Source organism: Akebia trifoliata, unplaced genomic scaffold (assembly GCF_017979445.1).
Source record: "Akebia trifoliata isolate Shusen 1 unplaced genomic scaffold, ASM1797944v1 Contig00135_ERROPOS630964, whole genome shotgun sequence".
Classification (NCBI taxonomy): domain Eukaryota; kingdom Viridiplantae; phylum Streptophyta; class Magnoliopsida; order Ranunculales; family Lardizabalaceae; genus Akebia; species Akebia trifoliata.
This window is the reverse complement of record NW_028236851.1, coordinates 466,829-472,078: the sequence shown is the minus strand read 5'-3', so window position 1 is coordinate 472,078 and position 5,250 is coordinate 466,829. Positions and strand designations below refer to the sequence as shown.

General features: G+C 36.6%; 1 long non-coding RNA gene across 1 annotated transcript; it reads right to left on the bottom strand.

Annotated features, from left to right (window-relative positions):
• Window positions 1–261: 261 nt before the first annotated feature.
• LOC147381933 (uncharacterized) lies at window positions 262–5,040 on the bottom strand. Its single transcript, XR_015174251.1, has 3 exons — window positions 3,494–5,040; window positions 2,744–2,854; window positions 262–2,048 (listed from the first exon to the last, which is right to left on the bottom strand). It is a non-coding gene; the product is annotated as an uncharacterized LOC147381933 (long non-coding RNA).
• Between the last annotated feature and the right edge of the window lie 210 nt (window positions 5,041–5,250).

The following is a 5,250-nucleotide window of genomic DNA, read 5'->3' as shown; positions in this document are numbered from 1 at the left end:
TTTATTGAAGAAACATCGTTCGACTTTGATCCTTATTGGGTCACTTCTTCTAGGAGGCTCGGTGTTTCTGAACTTCATGATGCTGTCATTGATTTCTCTCTTTGTTTTCTTCACCTACCGTAAGAAATTGAAGAAACTTCACCCGGGCCAAATCACGCCAGGGATGAATCTGCGAAGTTTTACATACGAAGAGCTTGAAAAAGCTACAGATGGCTTTAAAGAAGAATTAGGTAGTGGTGCTTTCGCAACAGTTTATAAAGGGGTGATGGCATCGGATGGTGGAAACTTGGTAGCGGTTAAGAAGTTAGACAAGGTTAAACAAGGTGAGCAAGAATTTAAAGCTGAAGTAACTGATATCAGCCGGACCAATCACAAGAATCTAGTCCAACTATTAGGACTCTGCAACGACGGATCACACCGGCTTCTGGTATACGAGTTCATGAGCAACGGCTCCTTAGTGAGCTTCCTCGTTGGAAGTTCAACGCCAGAGTGGTACCAAAGAATGCAGATTGCATTTGGAATCGCGAGAGGGCTCACGTACATGAAGAGTGTAGCACCCAAATCATTCATTGTGACATTAAGCCTCAAAACATACATCTTGACTACTCTTTTACTGCGAGGATTTCCAATTTTGGATTAGCAAAGCTTTTGAAATCTGATCAGTCTCATACTAATACGGGTATTATGGGGACTAAAGGGTATGTTGCCCCTGAATGGTTCAAAAACTTGGCTATCACGGTGAAATTGGATGTTTTCAGCTTCGGAATCTTGTTATTGGAAATCATTTGTTGTCGGAAGAACATTGAAATAGATCTCAAAGATGAAGACAAGATGATATTGATGGATAGGGCTTATGATTGCTTTAAAGAAGGAAGATTGGATATGTTAGTGGAGAGTGAAGATGAGGCAATGGACAACATGACAAGGTTGGAAAAGCTTGTGATGATACCAATTTGGTGCATTCAGGAGGAGCCATCGCTTAGACCTACAATGAATAAAGTTACACAAATGATGCAAGGATCCATCGAAGTTTCGGTGCCCCCCAACCCTTCATCCTTCATTAGTTCAATTGGTTGAAAGTTCAACAGTTTTATATGTATGTGTGTAGACCTAGATATGGGGAATTCAAGATCCTAATAATCTATGTTGAAGGTTACTTATATATGTCGGAACAGTATGTTTGTGGGTCAGTTCTTTAATCATTTACAGTCGAGTTAGTATGGTGTTGAATGAACTACTTTGGAAAACACAATTGAGTCAGTGATTTTATTCAAAATTAATTCTGCTCATACAATTATGTTACCTTCAATTTCATGATTTGATTCACAAACCAACAATCACATGTTGGGTTCTATGTAGTTGTGACCTTTCATGTACTGCCTTGATAACAATTAGAAGAAACAAAAAAAAAACCTTTTTCATAATTGATGACGAGCCATTACACAATATGTAAGCAAAAGGGATGAACAAGTCTCGATAAATATGATAATAGAAGAGCATCACATGTGAAATTTGCTCAGAAGAGACAGAATTTCGCATACAACAACAATTGTATTGAAGTATTAGCTATATAACATTAAATATGCTGTCCATAGTTTAACTTCAACTATTGGAAAACAGAGGCCAAGAATCTACTTTGTCAAAATATATTCTTTGAGAACCTGTTCCCTCTCATTCTAGCTCATCATTCCTTCAACAAGAAAAACAATACTTCATAACATAACCCAAAACTGTGTTTCTCTAATTGGTCACACTTTATTCATGAAATGGGTTGTTGGTCAAAGCCTGATTCTGAACTAAAGAGAAATGATCCAATGAGACACTATAATGAATTAGCCAAAAAAAAAAAAAAACACGAGACAAAAGTCACTGAAACATGCTACTCAAGGAGCCATCATCATGAACACGCCAAATAACCTCTGGCAAGCAGGTTTGCCACTGAGAGTATAGTCAGCTGAGGAATGTAATTCTTTTCTGCTGTTGGAATAGTGTTTGTAATTATGTCTTCTGGAAAGAGTCCTCCAGACAGCCTCTCAATTGCTGGGGGGCTACAAATAGAAACCATATTCAAGAATCAAATTGGGAGAAATAATTGCTTCAATTTAAGGGAAAACAACATGTTTGGGGAACAAATGGATTGCACTTAGTTTCCACAGCAGGTTATCCATTCAGGTAATCTGGGGTTACAAAATCAGTGCACCCCAAAAGAGTAGCATAGGCTAATAGATAAAAACAAAACTGATCTCTGTTTTTTTTTTTTTCCATGTTTTTCATGTTCTACTCAATAGCGAAAGGATAAGCATTATTAACATCCCATTCCCTCTACCTCCAACTAAACCTATTGTCTTATGATAGAAACTGAGGCAGCTGTGAAGCTCAGCCAGACAATCTTATCGGGTTATTCAGGGAATGTCACATATAAAATGGAATTGGTGATTAATTTGAGGGAGAAATGAGAGGCGTCTTTATACAGGTGGCAAGCAAGAAAGCCAAGTCTAGACAAAATCTAGTCAGGCTCAGCCTGCCCAAAGATCAATATTCAAAGCTCATCTATTTTTTCCTTACAAAAATAAATGAATAAATAAAATATTCCACTATCCCTCTAATACCATCCACAACAGTTGCCTTAAATTTCAAGTATTCTTCATTTGAAGGATTCTCTTTCTGTTTGGGAGATACAAAAAAGAAAAGAAAAAGAAGGACAATATTTCAAAGAGGACATATTTTAAACATTTATACTAACCTCATAGATATGGCCACCTTTTGTCATGTCTGACTCTAATACAAAGTATCAAATACTCTTATCTCCACAAATCCAATATGTCAACAGGGTAGTACAATTTGGAGTTATAAGCTGAAAGCATCCAAGATTGGCCTCGTAAGAACATTACTAGGTGGACAAATGCCAAGGAGTACGGGACTAAGGGAAGAAAAAATAATTTAGAAGTGTCACACAAGAGTTTGAGGAGTGTTGGAAACCAATGCAGGTACTTAACCCTTTTAGAAGTGTCCATGCAATGAAGACCAAAATATAGTACTTGAAGAACTCTACATGCTTTTAAAAGTTGACAAGTTTCTTCTTGAAATCTATCTAGTTTTCATGTTTTTATTTAGCAATAAACTAAAAGAAATTCTCAAGATTTAGTTGATTCTTTTAAGATTATAAGGGTTAAATAGTTTGGGTTGAAATCCAATGCACACCAGAAGCTTCTAACTTTTTTCTCACTCATAACCTAGATCTATCACATTCAATGTTAGTTCGAGAGAGCATCCATTCTAGTTTTAGCCACAACTCCTTATAGCCATATATCAATGCAATACTCATTTGTTAACGGATGAATCATCTACTGCCTTCGATTCTTTGTGTCTTTGTAAATTGTGATTATTAAGTTCCAACAGCTGTGAGACTAGCAATCATTTGAAACTTAGTTTTCAGGTGAAGTTTTGTTCATGAAAATAATTAAATTGATGAAAAAATGGAAGAGACAAATACCTGAAAACAGCATGAGTACTACATACATAAACAGCTCTTGCGCCCTCTTGGTGTAATGAGGCAGCAGCATTGGTAATAGTCCCTACATTTCCCATAATGTTAACATACCATTGAAGCAAGATATAAATATTAATATATAGACATTGTCTGAAACTATCTTGCATGCATCATTAGTATTCTTACTTCTTATTTTTATATATTTATTTTAGTGGTGTAAAGTTTTGAAGGACTTTAAAGAGGGTGTTCTTAAAGGAATTCTTGTTTAGGTGGGATTCAGTTTATAGTTAGGATAATTAAGTCTAGAATTTTTCCATTTTGCTATTGGTATGCCTTCTCAACCTACTTTCACTTCTAATTGTTAAATTCTTCTATAGTGGTAAATTTAATGTGGTAATACACTAATTCCACATACATGGGACCAAAACCTCTCCTTCACACTTAAACCCATTACAAAAAAAAAAAAAAAGGTAGCTTAAGTATTCAAAAATGGATTAGTTTTTCAAAATCGCAGACAAGATGACTCTGGTTTTGAATGTGGTACTTAGGTGGCTAATTCACCCTGTCAAAGTCATCTTGGTCTTGTCCAAGATTTAATTCAAAATTGTGTTCTAACAGTGTGTATATTTGTATTCCTTGTCACAGCCAAGGGCGAAGAATGAAGGAACCATAGGGGAACTCCAGCAGGGAATATTCGGAAACATTTCCCCATACCCGGACTCCAAGCCATGGCAGGCATTCGCTGTAGAACCCAAACCACAACAAGTCAACAACCACCTTTATCGAAGAACAACTCCAAAGAGTCATCGGTTCAAACAATGAATGGGCAGCAGAACAAGTCCACAGTTGGCTTTAGTTCTGGAACTATTGACATTTGGGGTTTCGAATCAGATAGTTTCAGAGCAGTCCCTGCTAGCTCTCAGATATCGAAAACTCTAGTTCAAGGGAATAACTCTCAGCGATTTGGAGACCCAAAGAGCGAAGGAAACAAACAAGCTTCTCAGCCTACTGGATGGGCTGGTTTCTAATTTAAGCCATTTTTACCACTAAAGCTTTTAATTTTGTTGCAAATACTACGATAATGTTTCTGTTGCTTCTTGTTTAGTAGAAGAGATGAAACATCCATGGTTTTGTGGACTTATTTTGTGCTTGGGCTCTTTGTCCTGGCTATAAGTAATACAATGGAACATTTACAGAGGTTATTCGTGATGTCTTGGGCAATTAGAAGGAGAGACACAGTACAGTAATTGCACATGTCGGGGGCAGTTTCTTTCCTCTTCATTGGTTTTACCTAGGTTCATAAAAAATAGGAAAAACTAGTTTGAATGCATACCATCTCTTAAAAATTCTTCTTATGAAAAGATTTGGTGGTTCTTTATTGTTTCCTAAACAAAAGTGGTGGTCCTTGAGGTTCTGGTTCTTATTCTCTTTTGATAAGTAATATTTTATTCATGAATCAAAGCTAGGCTAGTCGAGATGACCAATCTAGCAAGACCTTACAAAAGACGTTACTCACGAGAAACACAATGAATCCCATCCTAATTGTAAATAAAATCCTCGAAAAACAGCCCTCTAAATTCTTTATAAACTTTAGACCAACAAGACAAAATACCCAAAATAGATACAATCATATCTATGCCATCCATTTGTTTCCCCTCAAAAATGTGTCTATTCCTCTCCAACCTCAGCCCCCAACATATTGCGAAAGGTGTAATGCTCCACAACAATCTCCTCGTGCCTTTAACAGAATACCCAATCGA